Source organism: Rhinolophus sinicus, linkage group LG13, assembly GCF_036562045.2.
Source record: "Rhinolophus sinicus isolate RSC01 linkage group LG13, ASM3656204v1, whole genome shotgun sequence".
Lineage (NCBI taxonomy): Eukaryota > Metazoa > Chordata > Mammalia > Chiroptera > Rhinolophidae > Rhinolophus > Rhinolophus sinicus.
This window is the reverse complement of record NC_133762.1, coordinates 23081812-23097208: the sequence shown is the minus strand read 5'-3', so window position 1 is coordinate 23097208 and position 15397 is coordinate 23081812. Positions and strand designations below refer to the sequence as shown.

Sequence of the window (15397 nt, the reverse complement as noted above, 5' to 3'; positions counted from 1 at the left end):
TTTTGTTTTATCAGAATTAAATAACAATGGATGATGTGATTGCAAATAGCTACAGGGAAGGGAAAATCTATTTGTAAGATCTTTATTACTTGTGCTTAAATAAGATTGTACTCTCATCTGTGCTGACTGTTTAGCAAGGGGAAATCATTATTCCTGGCTCCTAAGTCTAGAAATCTATCACAGAAGAAGGTACACACTAGTTCAACCGTTTTTGTTCTTTCAGTTTCCCTATGAGTATTCATTCAGTTCTTTGGCTGAAAATACAATGAAAGAATGGGCTGTAAGCAGTTGTTCGAGAAATCAGAATTTATGTACTTCTTTGGAAAATCAAATATTACTTCTTCAGAAAGGTCTTCCATGAACAACCTCTAGGAAATACTGCCAGAGGTCCTTCCTCCCAGCTTACTCCATTTTCTTGCCCTGATACATTTTCACTCAAAGCACTCATCAATACAAGATATCATATTAATACACATATTTATTTAATACTAGCTTATAAACCTCTAGTACAGGGCTCCCCAACAGAAGTATAATGCAAGCAGCATATGAAATTTAAAAATTTCCAGGAGCCATATTAAAAAGGTACGAAGAAACAGGTGAAATGAACAACAATAATATGTTTCACTGAACTCAATGTCTCCCTAGTCTTGTCATTTCTACAGTAAATCCATGTAAAATGACTGTTAATGAGATATTATATATTCATTTCTTGGACTAAGTCTTCAAAGTCTGGTGTCTCTTTTATGCTCACAGCACATCTCAGTCCTGACTAGCCACTTTTCACATGCTCAGTGGCCATGTGTGGCTTTGTGGCTGCCATATTGGACTGCAGAGCACTAAGATATAAGCTCCAGGTGGTTAGGGATGTTTTGTTCACTACAGCAAATAAATGCTAAGCACATACCAAGTACATAGTAAATAATCAATGAAATAGCAAAGAATATTAAAATTATAAGAACCACAACTATTTAACCAAAGGCCTGTGTAGTACATGTTTTTTAGCATTCTGCAGTGCCTCTGGTTTTCTCTTTTTCCTAACATTTCTCTCTTGCCTACTAAACTCTAAAGAGTATCAAAATGCAAGGAACGTCACTTCGATCCTTTATTCTGCCATTGAAAGAGTTTTGCTGGGAAAATGAGTGGCAACTCTCTACCCACACACCCCTCAGAATGGACTCATGAAAGCCCCATTCCTGCTTGTTTTTCCCTCTTTTGGTTCTACGCGCCCTCCCTCTAATCAATTCTTGAGCTGCCTAATCAGCAATGGTTCATAACATTAAAAAAGGTCGCACATCCCTTGATATTTTGGCAATACCGCTTGACTTCCTTTTCCTTCTGTGAAGTCCAGCAGACAACAAACGCACCTTTTTTGTGCAGATACCATGGAAGTTAGCACTGCAGCACACTGTGTAGGTACTGTCTCTGCCTTTGAAGAACTTTCAGTCTGGTGGGGAAGAAAGACACACAGGAATAATTATGATGACCCTGGAGAGTGTGGTGGCAAAAGCATGGCTCTGGAGAAAGACAGACTGTGATCAGATCTTGGTGCTGCCATTTACTAGCTGTGTGGGTCCCAATCATCTCTATGCCTTAGTTTTCTCATCTGTAAAATGGGGATAATAATAGCATGCAGCACATACTGTTGTGAGAGGATTAAATTATGTCTATGCCTATATCTACTTGTATGTAGCACTGTTTCTAGGATGAGTTTGTGAACTTAATTGTCCGACCTTGTATATCTAGATCATCCATATCTATCTCATTTATATCTATATTTTCTATATCTATATCCACATCTATATGATTATGTAAAGCTTCATTGCACCACTGCACCCCATGTAAAGGAGTGGCCTTGGATCATTGCCGGCTGTGGTCAAGAAATGTATATATCTAATATATTAGACATACTAGAATATTACAAGAGTGTCTGGCATTTGACATGGCATATAGTAAATCATAAGTGTTAGTTATTATTATTATTATCATTATTATTAATATTGGAAGAAGATGGCCCTTCAGGAAAATTCAGGGGCACACAGCCCAGATAGTGAAGGATCAGGTGACATTTCCTGGAGGAAGCACCATCACCAGAGAAGCCTGCTGAGGGGACAAAGTTGGCCAGCTGAAACGTTTAACGGGGAGGGAACAGCATGTGTAAAGACTTGGCGGTTTGAGGAACTGAAATAAATTGGGCTGCCTAGAACACAAGCCCAAAGGCCTCTGGGGACCAGGTAAACATGTTAGGCTGAATCATACGAAATCGTTGATATTTGACTATTCTCAAACTATAGCAATGGCAATTACCTATGGTTTAGCCTAATAGTATGCAGTGTGTAAAAAGCAGAAAACATAAAGCAGGCTCCTTGGTAAATGGCGTGGCATGGTAGACTGGGTCTCGCTCGGACACCTGGTACCACTGGGCTGGTAGGACTTGTGGAAAAGACAGTACCCTGCAACGGGGGCCTCCATGCAAGTGAACTTTTGGAGAAAGGGAACCACGCCTGACTATCTGCTGCTCAAACCCCAATGTCTACCGTGGTGCCTTACTCAGGCAATCAGCAATGACTCGTGAAATGAACGAATAAATGGATGATTTCCCCTATCCCACAGCTCAAGGGCAAGACTTGCTCTTCGATCCTATTTGTCTCAAGATTTTCAGTTTGGCCTGCAGGGACAGTGTTCAGGGTTTCGGTCAACATGGATGCCCAGCTGAGAGGCAGCTTTCATGAGTGAGAGCAGTTGATTTTATCAACCCTCCCTGGCCAGACTTCATCTTTCCAGATTGAAGTGTTTCAGTTTATTTCTTAGCCACATCCTAGCATCTCTGCTCCCCAGCCTCCCTTTTCTCCCTCGGCCCTTGGATCAATGGTGTTATCCTTCTCTGGCTGTCGCCCAACTCTGTGATGGGGCGTGGCAATTGGAGAGAACATTCTAGGTGCACAGCAGTCTCAGTTCTGTCCAAGGGCCACGAGACCCTCCCCCCCTTTTTTTTTTCCCCAACACCACAATCAATTAGTCAACAACATCCTGCTAGAACCCAAAGATTGGGAGAAAGAAATGTTCCTTTCTCTTTTCAGGTCTCTGTCCTTCACACCCACCCCTTATCTATTCTCCAACGACCGCCTTCTCCCTCAGCAAATCTGGACACTTACATCAATTGTTAATAATGAAGCAATAATGATATAATAAGAGTAACATTACCTGAGCGCTTAAAATGTGTGAGAGATTTGTACGAAGAGTTTAATGTACTCGTATGTGAGCTTATGAAGTCCTTACAATATAGATGCTATCATTACCCCCATTTTATAGATGAAGAAACTGAGGCTACCTGAAGGAATTTGCCTAGAACATAGAGCTCGTAAGTGGCGGAACTAGGATTTGAACCAAGGATTGTCTGACTTAAGATGCTCCACCTTTGACTATTATGCTGTACACACACACAAACACACACACACACACACACACACACATATTTTATAAGCACTAAAGCAGTAAAAAGGCAGAACTTTGATCCTTACTCTGTTTTACAGTTCATTGCAAACTTTTCCAGAGAGATTCATCTCAACTTTAAAGAAACTCCTTCTTTCCTCCCTCCTTCCTCTCTCTTTTCTTTCCCTTCATCCTTCATTCACCTTTTTTCACTCTTCTGAGAAACTCCCTGAGCCAGGCACTGTCACACATGGGAGACGGGCGTGAAGAGGACAAATACCTGTGGTTTTTGTCTTTGAAATCTGGCTGTAAGATGCTGCGGGCATAGAAACCACCAGGTAACTTACTGCCAAGCCACAATCATTTTCCAAAAGGTCCCAAAGGTGTTGAAGCCACTGAGGTTATAACTGCTGGGCTCCCCCACTGTGTGACTGATGGTAAGGCCATGGGTGCCAGGTGCGGCCATGTGAGGAAGTAAAAATATCATGTTTCCGGCTCAGAGCGAGCACAGCTTCCTCTGGTCCACCTCCTCCAACATGTGTCCTGAGCTCCGTCTCTTTCTCATCCTGCGTGGGATGGTGCTTTCCCAGGCTGTATGTTGAGTGGGTGCTTTCTCTTAGTGGTTGCCCTAGAATTTGCAATATACATTTATATACCTATACATTTATATACACATATATCTTTCCAACTGATCCAAGTCCACTTGCAAATAACACTCTACCACTTTACAAGTAGTACCCGTATTTAGAGTAACAAAGTCATTCTAATCTCTCTCTTCCATCTCTGGAATCATGGCTGTCATGCATTTCACTTACACATCAGCATGTATATGTACATAAGAATACATCATTGAACACAGTGTTGTGGTTATCATTTTGAACAAACTGTTATCAAGAAAAATAAAAATTTCTATTTTACCTTCACTTTTTCCTTCTGTGCTGTATATCTGAGTTTCTGACCTAAATTATGTTTCTTTTCTCTGAAGAACGTTTCTCCCAGTTTTACTAAGACAGAATTGACATACAGCAGTGGACGTGTTTCAGGTGTACTGAGTAATGGTTTGACTTACACGTATTGTGAAATGATTACCACAGTTTACTTAACATCCATCATCTCATATAGGTACCAAAAAACAAGGAAAACTAAGTTTTATTTCTTGTGATGAGAACTCAAGATTTACTCTCTTAGCAACTTTCAAATATATCCTAAACAGCTGTGTCAGCTGGAAGTTTGTACCTTCATCCAAATGAAGAACTTTGAACATTGCTTGCCAGGTAGGTCAACTGGCAAATAATTTCCTCCACTTTTTTTTGTCTCGGAAAGTCTTTATTTCTCCCTCACTTTTGAAGGAAAATTTTGCATGGAACAGAATTCTAGGTTGGCAGGTTTTTTTCTCTCAACACTTTAAACATTTCATTCCACTCTCTTCTTACTTGAATGGATTCTGAGAAGAAGATGGACATTGTTCTTATGTTTGCTCCTCCAGAAGCAAGGTAATTTTTCCCTCTGACTTTTTTCAGGACTTTCCCCCTAAATTTGATTTTCTGCAATTTAAATATGATATGCCTAGATGTAGTTTTTTTTTTTTTAATTGAAAAAATCTTTTTTTGGCATTTATCCTGTTTGATGTCTCTGAGCTTTCTGGATTTGTGGTTTTGTGTCTGGCATTAATTTGGGGGCAATTCTCAGTCATTATTGCCTCAAATATTTCTTCTGTTGTTTTCTCTCTTTTTTCTCCCTCTGTTATTCCCATTACACTTATGTTATAGCTTTTGTAGTCATCCCGCAGCCCCTGGACATTCTATTTTTTTCAATCTTTGTTCTCTTTGCTTTTTGGTTTATGAAGATTCTATTGGTGTGTTCCCAAGCTCAGAGATGCTTTCTGCAGCCAGATCCAGTCTACTAATAAGCCCATCAAAGGCAGTCTTCATTTCTTTTCCAGTGTTGTTGTTTTTTTCTTTATCTCTAGCATTTTTTGTTTTTGTTCTCTCTCAGCATTTCCATCTCCCTGCTCACATTGCCCATCTGTTCTTGCATGCTGTCCACTTTATCCATTACAGCCCTTCGCATAATAATCATATGAGTTGTTTTAAATTCCCGGTCTGATAATTCCAACACCCCTGCCATGTGTGATGCTTGCTCTGTCTCTTCAAATGGGGCTTTACTTTGTAGTATGCCTTGTCATTTTTTCCTGCTTGCTGTAAATAGGCCTGTAGCAATGTGGTGGTGAGGTGTTGGGGAGGGAGGTCTTCTACAGTCCGGTGATCAGGTCTCAGTCCTTTGGTGAGGCTGTGCCTCTGGCCTGTGAACGTCATGAAAGTTTCTCAGTTCATCTATCTCCTAAGCCCCTTAGGTTAGGCAGGATGGCTAGAGCAGGCTCCAGTTAGGTATTTCCCTTCCTCAGGTCAGTTAGGCTCTGATAATCCAGCAGGTTAGGTTCTGGTAACTCGTTTCCCCTGAGGGCAGACCTTGTTAGAAAGAAGAGAGTGCTCTGGCCCCTTTCAAAATGGTGCTTTTTCCCTGCCCCCTGCTGGAAGCACAGGGGACTTTTCTCCAACACTCAGTAGGAAAACCTGGTCAAGCTCCTGGAGGTAAAACTCACAAAAGTGTGGGGACACCCTATGCCTGGGATCCCCTGGAGTTTTTGACTCTCAGATCTGTCCACAATGATTCTCTATCAATTCATCAGTTTCAGGTCAGGTTTCCTGTCTCGCACTAGTTCCCACAGACGTCCATGTTCCAGAAAGTTGTGATTTTCTGTATTTACCTGTCTGTCTCTCCAATTTGGGGGGCAGTGGTTTGCCCCGTGACATCACATCTCTAACAGGTCTAAGAAGAGCTATTAATTTTTCCAGTTTGTTCAGCTTTTTCCTTGTGGCTAGGATGGAGTGGTGACTTCTAAGCTCCTTGCACGCAGGGCTAGAAACTGGAAGTCTGCCTGCCAGTTTTGAGAACCAAAAAGTGATTGACTGGAAATGTCAAGTAAAGGATTTTTTTTTTTTTTTTTTTTTTTCCGCATTTGTTGGGTTACAAATGGAAATTTTAGGCTTCTGCTGGAAGTTTCAAAGGTGCCTGAAAGGGAAAGTTTTGACCAATGTGCTGGCCACATACGGGAAAATGGTGTTATTGAAAAGCACATGGGTCCTGGGGCCGGCAAAAGGCTTGAATTCTGCTGCTCTCAACACCCAGCTGTGTGTCCCCAGGCCAGTCACTTCCCTTCTCGGAGCCTCCTTTTTGTATCCAGAAACTGGGTATTGGGACATTTACCAGACACTGTGGTGGGTATTAAAGGTACTTTGTATAAAGTGTAGAGCAGAAGGCATATTCCCAGTTATTTTATACATAATAGAACAGAAACATTCTAGGTCATCATAGAAGTTTTTTTTTTCTTCTTTCCTGAACTATGAAAAGAAACTGAAAGAATACTCACTTAGTTCTACAAGAACACAGGAAGCTATTCAAGGTTTTCACAATGCAAACTGAGCTGAAGAACGTTATGTGGAAAGAAAATTCGGGCAACGTAGAAGACACAATTCATCGTTCAAGTCTTTCCAAAGATTCTGGGCACATCTGGCAAAGTATACGAGTTTTTCTCCTTGGAGCCTTGTCTTCACTGGGCAGTTTACATCTTGAGGGAACCATTTTATCATGTAGTCAATGAGTAGTGGAGTCGTTAAAAGCAGTAAAGTAAATTGTAACCAATTATCAGATGCACCACTAAAAAAAAGTCTAGCTTATGTACTACTCAGCATCAGGGTTTCCTTTTGTGGCTGGGAGAATAAACTTATATAAAACACAAAGATACCCTCTCCCCATTTGGAAATATCTAACTTCTGTTTCCTCCCCACTGTGAGGGAAGTGATACACTAAAATTAAGCAGTGGCGTCTCATGGTGGTTACCAACATACTCTTAGAGCCAGTCTGTCCTGGATTGGCAGCCTGGGCTGGGCCCCCACTTATCCTTGTGTGACCTGGAGCGAGTTCACCAACTTCTTTGAGCCTCCATTTCCTCACCTGTAACATGGCAGTTGTTGCCAAAATGATATCGTGATAATCCCTGAAAAGAACCCAGTTCAGTACTTGGTGGAAATTAGCTATGATGATTTCTAGAAAAGGGCTGGTGTAGTATGTTCTCAAAGTGTAAAGGGTTCTCTGGAAACAGAGACTGAGAAAGACTGTGTTGAAATTAAAGAGACAATGCAGAACATGTTTAAAAAGCTGGGCAAGCATGAAATTTGGGGTGACTGGGAGTGACCTTGTCACCTGGAAGAGATCCTCCTGTGGCTTTTGCTTTTCCTAGAATCACTTCTGCATCTGGGTGGGCTGCAAGTGAACAGAGACAGCAAGAGATTGGGGAAGAGCAAAGTGGAAATGGGGAAGTGTTCCATTTCAAGAAGGGGCCAGTAGAGTTATGCACTTTCCCAATTCTGGACAGATCCTGGGAACTAGCACATAAGGAGAGGGCGAGATGAATCAAGCCACACTGTCAGGTTCCAACTAAGGCCAGTTTCACATGGGGCAGCTGCATCTTTCACACCACCCTCGACATCCCTTCCCAAGGGGCACAGAACTGCCCACAGAGGGATCAAACTGATTCTTGGGAGGAGGGGCAAAACAACCTCACTCTTTTTATCGCTAAAGCACACAGATGTGTATAGTACATAAACAGAGATACAGTACAGTCGTGGTATTAACACGTCATGGGGGGCAATTAGAAAAAAATGTATAAAAAGGGTCTTTGGGAGTGCACATGGAAAACGTGTTGGCTAACAGTAATCTAGTGAGGTGGGGGAACGTGGGAGAGGGCAGGTACTCAATATAAGACTGTAAAATTGGAGGGACCTCAGAGGGCAGAGGCGGTGGCGGGTGGTGGGATTAGAGGTTTTCCGTGTGCAGTAAGCACAGTAAGGTGGGATATTTCCCCTGAACTAGAAACATCACCTCCTTTCCCCTTCCAAGTTTGGAAGGCTATATTGTGGAGGGAGAACAGAACAACTACCCTGGGAATTCTGGCTCTGCCAGTCAATTGCTGTGTGGCCTTGGGCAAGCTACTGACCTCTCTGAGCCACATATATAACCTGGGGCTAGTAATGTGAGAGTCTGTGTAAATGTGACATCATTTTTACACCAACCTCCTTGTCCTGTAAAAAGGCAGATGACCCAATAATGGTTGAAATTCTCAGAAAAAGAATTCAGTTCCTTTGAGGCAAACTCCTATATGGTGACATTTAATTAAAATTTTAGTCTCTCTTCTTTCTACTTTCTCTTCCAAAGCTCTGGTTCTTAATTTTCTTTTGAAATTTCTGATGATACATAGACCGTGGACAAATTATGTGCCCAGTATCACACACGCATCATTTCATTTAATCCTCACCACAGCCCTATGAAAGTTAGTACTGTGTTTCTCGGAAAACAAAACCTACCCGACCGTCAGCTCTAAAGCGTCTTTTGGAACAAAAATTAACATAAGACCCAGTCTTATTTTACTATAATATAAGACCAGGTCTAATATAGTATAGTATACCATAATATACCATAATATAATATAATATAATATAATATAATATAATATAATATAATATAATATAATATAACTGGGTATTATATTAATTTTTGCTCCAAAAGATGCATTAGAGCTGATGGTCCAGCTAGGTCTTATTTTTGGAGAATCACAGTACTTGATATATCAGTTTTTAAAAAACTGTTGCCATTTGAATAGGTTTGTAGCAGTATCTCATTGTGAGGTTAAAGGTGCTTAATCTCATTTGCTTATTTGTCATCAGTGTGTATTTTTTTATTTGTGTCTGTTCAACTCTTGCCCATTTAAAAATACTGGGTGGCTTTGTTTTTTTATTATTGAATTTTAAAAGTTTTAAAAATCATATTCTAGATAGAAATCCTTTGTCCGATATATGATTTGCAAATATTTTCTTCTAGTTTATGGCTTGTCTTAAGACATTCTCTTAGGAATGTCTTCCACAGAGTAAAAGTTTTAAATTTTGATGATGTCCATTTTATAAATATTTGATATATGAATGAATGGATAATGACACATTTCTTTAACATACTGCCATTCATCAGTTTCTCAAAAAAACAAAAACAAACCTCTATTCAATTCTTATTAAACGCATATCAGAATGTAAGAGTCACAAAGCCAGGACTTTTGTTTGTATATTATTTATGTCTTGCTGTGTAACTAATTACCCCAAATCTTAGCATCTTAGAAATAAACATTTCTCACCTCACACCCTTTCTGAGGTCAGGAATCACTGATTGCAGTCTGGATGGATGGTTCTGGCTTAGGGTCTCTCATAAGTAGTCACACTATAGTCAAGATGTTGGCTGGGGCTGCCAGTGTCTTAAAGGCTTGACTTGAGTTGGCGGATCAATTTCTAAGATGGCACTCACAGGGCGATTGGCGGGAGGCCTCAGTTCCCCGCCATGTGGATCTTTCCAGAATGCTGCTTGAATGTTCTCATGAAAAAAGGCAGCTAGCTTCCATAGTGAAAGAGTAAGGACAAAACTGCCATGTGTTTTATGGCTCCCCTTGGATGTCACTTGCATAATATTCTGCTCCTTAGGAACAAGTTACTAGGTCCAGCCTAGCCCTCAAAGGGAGAGGAAATATTAGCCTCTGCCTCTTGAAGGGGGTAGTGTCAAAGAATTTGTGGATATATTTAAAAACCACTATCATTCTTTGCTGTCAAGGTTATGTTTCTAGCATCTAGATATGCTTGGCTTATGTAGCAGGTACTTACTCAGCGCTGGTTTCAGGTTGGTAGGCCTTGAAGGTTTTACAATTTGCGGGATTTCCTTAGGAAAAAGAATACAATACAAATTAAAAATGTTTTAAAGCTGAAAAATATCACTGACATCAAAAAAAACCCCCAAATAACATCTTTTTCTTTTTTTATTAGTTTCAGGTGTATTATAGGAAAAGTCAAGTAGTTAGTTAATTTTTAAAAACGATGTTATTTTGAAAATGGAACTACCCAAATAACGTCTTTTTAAAAAATTAACTACTTGACTTTTCCTATAATACCTTTTTTCCTATATGTTTTGGCCACATACTTTCTGATTGCCTGTTAATATAACAGTGATTCTGGATTATCATTTTCTATAGCGAGACAACTAGAAAGAGAATTTCATCTTTCTGCCCTCAGGATCGATTACAAAATTTTATTACTGTCAATTTAGAAATGTTTCTTTTGACTTCCTTGCTCAGTACTGGTTAGGAGATGTACATTTTTAGGATTGTTGTGTTAAATTTGGGAAAACATCTGTCCAGTTTTCTCGTATATGACCTCTAAGATTTCAGGCAATTCGATTTTTCTTGGATGGTGATGAAACTTCAATACTCTTTGAAGGATGATGTCCACGAACCACTTTGTTGTGCTATCCTCTTTGTAAAGATGGAGTGCGCGTTTTAAGTTATCTTTGTCAGTGCCAAGATTGCAGCAAGAACGTGACTTCTTTTTCCTGGGTGACTATATCATTTACTCCGCTTTAATAATCAGATTATTGTAATTGTTCATTTCATGTGTCAATGTGACCACAACTGTGGGTTGCCCAGAAATTGGTTAACCCCTATTTCTGGGTGGATCTGTGAGGGTGTTTGCAGATGAAATTAACATTTGAATCAGTGACCTCTGGTAAAGTAGGGCACCCTCCCCAGTGTGGGTGGGCATCATCTAGTCTGTTGAGGGCCTGACTAGAACAAAAAGGCAGAAGAAGGTAAAATTTGGCCCTTCCTGCCTAATTGCGTGAGCAAGGATATTGATCTTTTCAGGCCCTCGGCACTCCTGGTTTTCAAACCTTCGGGTTTGCACTGAACTACATCACGGGCTCTCCGGGGTCTCCAGCTTACAGACGGCAGGTCAGGTCGTGGGACTTCTCAGCCTCCATCACTGTGCAAGCCAATCCCTCATAATAAATCTCGTCCTGTACATACATACTCTATTGGTTCTGTTTTTCTGGAGAATCCGTATTAATACAGTGATTAAATAACCCAATTGCCTTGTCATTACTTTCATTGACAATTAGCTCTTGCTTTTACCGGTATGACCAACGCTATATTTTAACAGAGAACTCACCAGAGTTCCAAGGTCAAGATGCATCACATACAAGGAGTTACCTGATAGGTGGGAAATGCACTACGTGTAAATATCCTGTGTGTCTTTACGCACATACTTGCTGTTGGTGGAAGTGTCACGCTGAAATTTCAATTTCAATGTCCATACGTATATACAATGCTATTGGAACATCAGCACGCTTATGGGTTTACTTATTGTGTATGGCTGCTTTCACCCTACAATGTCAGACTTGAGTAATTGTGACAGAGACCATATGGCCTACAAAGCTTAAAATATTTACTATTTGGCGCTTTATAGAAAATCTGTTGACCAACCCCCGTCCTGTGGCAATGAGTAAGAGACACCATTCCCTCTTGGCCTCACTGAAGCAATGGCCATTTTCCAGTCCTTCAGACACAAGCTGTACTGCCTCCAGACCACCCTTCCTGCTGTTCTCTCTGTGCAGAACCTTCTTCTCTCTCCCAGCTATTTTTTCATCTGATCATACTTATCCTTGAGACAATTTCACCTAACTGGAGAAGCCTTCTCTGGCCACCTGTCTAAAACAGGTCCTCACTTTTATGCTGAACCATTGTTTCCTGTTCTTTTCAATCATGGCCCTGCCCATGGTTTGTGATGACTGATTTGTCTTCTTAAAGTCACTGCCCCAATTTACTTTGTAAATTTCCTGTACGGTGGTGGGTAAGAGTGTGGGCTCTGAAACCAGACAGCCTAGGCTCAAATCCCAGCTTTTTCTCTTACAAATTGTGGGAGCATGGGTATGTCACCTATCCTCTTGGTGCCCCTGTTTTCTCATCTGTAAAATGGGGGTAGTCATAGTAACTAGCATATTACGTTTTGAGGATTAAATAAATTGGTGTCGATAAAGCACTAAGAACAGTGCCTGGTCTATGGTAACCCTTGATAAAGGTCAGCTATTAATATTCAATACTGTAACTTCAAGATCTAGCTCAAAAGAGTACAACTAGTGTATCTTTAAGTGAACGCATTTTTTTTTTTTTGGAATGAAGCATTTGTGGAATGAAGGCTTTATCTAGTGCTGAATTAAGAAATGAGTGCCTCATACTTTTATTCTTTAACGATATTCTGCTTCATTTAAACATTATGGGCCTCAAGTTTCATTTAGTACGTGAAAAGCTATACTTGACCTTGATTTACATAACAAAGTCAAATCAGTAAGGCACGTGTTTGAAACATTTTTTTTAAATTAAATTTGCTTCTCCCCACCCCCTTAGTATCTGTATTGGTGCACCCATGGTCGGATTAAGACCTATAAATATTACGGGGCTTACATCAGTCAGCCATTGCGATAATAATGCCATGCAACAAATCGCCCCAAACTCAGTGGCTTAAAACAGTCATTATTTAATCTCACAAAAGCATCTGCAGATTGGCTGGTTTTCAGATGGTCTAGATTGTGCTCGGCTGGGCTTTCAGTTGTAGGTTGCATCCAGGTCTACTCTCGGTGTCCTTCTTCCTCTTTGGATGAGCAAGTACGTGCTTCTCACGGCCATGATTGAAATGCAGAAGAGCAGGACCCACTCTGCACAGAAACACATTCTGAGGCTTGGCTTGGGTCATGCTCACTAGCAACTGATTAGCCAACAAAGCCACATGGCCAAGTCCAGCATCAGCTGGGCAGGGAAGCATATCCCACCCAAAGCAGGGGTGGGGGAGGAGTATTTTCTGAACCACAAGACACGCTATCTCAGGACCGGTACTCCATTAAAAATTAAAATAAAAATCGAACTAAAATGAAAAGTAAAGTTATGTTATTTCAATGAGACAAAAACATATGTGTATGCTGAAATTAAAAATAGCTGTTCTGAATTTTTCTGGCTGTTTCCTTTCACAGGCAAAAAGGGGTTGTGCTGATAGCCCTGAATATCTGGTTCTTCACGTGTGTCTAGTCTTCATATTGGGAAAGCGTGCTCTGACGACTAACTACTCCGTTTTGTATCCTTGTACCCGGCACATAGTAGGGATTTGATGCAGTCTGTTGAAGGCAATTGTTGAATTCTACAAATATATGGCAAGTACACCAATGCATGATAGCTCTCTTTGCTTTACAGAAATTCAGCAGCATTGTAGCTATTGCATGTTTATACATCAAAGCTTCAGAAACAGTTATGGGGTGTGGAAGTGTACACAACTTCTAACACTGGCGTGCATACCTCGAAGGCCTCCAAGCAAGTCGCTGCCTCTGGGTTTTCTGTTTGTCTCCATCTCCCCTGCGATGCAAATGAAATCATTGTTTCATCTGATGTTGTTTAAGGGAAATGCATGCCTGGAAAATAATCCACAGCAGGGAGAACGCGGCCAGGTAAATAAACAGTTTAATGAGTATAAGATAAGATTTGAATTAAAGCCAGCTTTCAGAACCTCACATTTTCCTTTCATCCGCTGTTTATTCAATAATTACACTGTCAATTACAACATGCACAAATGATCTTATATACCTATTAGTCTAAAAATACCTACAGTGTGTATATATATATATATATATATATATATATATAGAGAGAGAGAGAGAGAGAGAGAGAGAGAGAGAGAGAAAGACGATCATAACTGAACAAACCTGTTCTGACATAGAGTCACTTTGCAAATTTTATAAAGTTCAGATTCTACTAGTACTATTAATGTTTTTCCTGACCCAAAAGAAATCACGTAGCGTTATACATTTTAATAATGATAACTACCTTTTAATTGAGAACCTAACACATGCCACACATTGGGTTAAGTGAGATGTATTTCGACATCTCTATCTCTTCCTGTGTTGTTTCTAACCCATGTAACAGTATTGTCAGGTTACGATGTATTCACATTTTATAGAAGGGACCACAGAGACTCAGTAAGAAGCTGCAGCCTGTATTTGAACTCTAACATGCTTCACTAGAAAATAGGGCTGTGTTCAGTTGAGTACCCACCTGTGTACAGAGAGGGCCACTTGAGGACAAGAAAGGTAGGCATATAGACACCACGCGGCTGTCACGTCTTCTTTATTTCTTGCACCAGGATCAACGTAACAGAACATCTAATCGGGGAAGCCACCTCAGGGCCACCCTATAAATACGTGTTGTATATCGCCATTCTGTTTTCCTTGCTTTATTTATTTATTTAGTGCAGAGAAACTTTTATTAGATGACTAAAATAGGCGTGGTAAACATGTCACCTGGATTATCAGGTACCTCTGGTTGAAAATGTTCACTCTCAGAGGCATCAGTGAAACCTGAGATGAAATCTTACAAGCTGGTGATAAAGCTCCACAGCCTCTGCTGCGAGAAGGCCTTAATTATGTGTGATTTTTCTAGCAGTATCTGTAGATTAAACAGATAAGATGTCTCCTTTCTGTCTGGTGCATGCCTTCTACTGGCACCCTTATTGAATCATGACTGTTAGCTGTCCTTGGCTGTGGATTAGGGCAGCAGAAGATTCCCATTTAGTCATTGTCCATGCAAAGCTCATTATTGCCCTCCTGGTTGAAATTCAAAGGAAAGAACAACAATTAGGTAACTGTGCAATGTCAAGGGAGCAATTTGGTTTGAAAAGCCTCAAAAAACAGCCTTCAATGAAAAAGAAAAAAACTTCCAGGACATTTCTCCTGTTTTGAAAAAATAAATTTAGGAGGATCTTTTTAAAAAACAAACAAACAAACAAACAAAACAGAAGGGTTCCTCCCTTTCCAGTTAAGAGCAATCGTTAAAAGGCATCCAAAAAAAAAAAAAAAAAAAAAAAGTTGGCTCTGTTTTCTGAATTGCTAGTTGGGAGAACAAAAGAAGCAAGGGAAAGTTTGACTTGACTTCCTCTGCAATTTGTTTATATCATCGGAGCAGAAAGAATCTCAGGGCTAGGCCGGCCACTTCCTGAATGAAGAG

The 15397-nt window shown here is 40.4% G+C and overlaps 1 long non-coding RNA gene across 2 annotated transcripts; it reads right to left on the bottom strand.

The window, feature by feature from the left end:
- Window positions 1-460: 460 nt before the first annotated feature.
- On the bottom strand, window positions 461-14584 carry LOC141568208 (uncharacterized). Of its 2 annotated transcripts, XR_012491254.1 has the most exons (5): window positions 14450-14584; window positions 13697-13809; window positions 10188-10242; window positions 3710-4057; window positions 461-1444 (listed from the first exon to the last, which is right to left on the bottom strand). It is a non-coding gene; the product is annotated as an uncharacterized LOC141568208 (long non-coding RNA). The 2 variants fall into 2 exon arrangements; XR_012491255.1 differs by lacking the exon at window positions 3710-4057.
- Window positions 14585-15397: the final 813 nt, after the last annotated feature.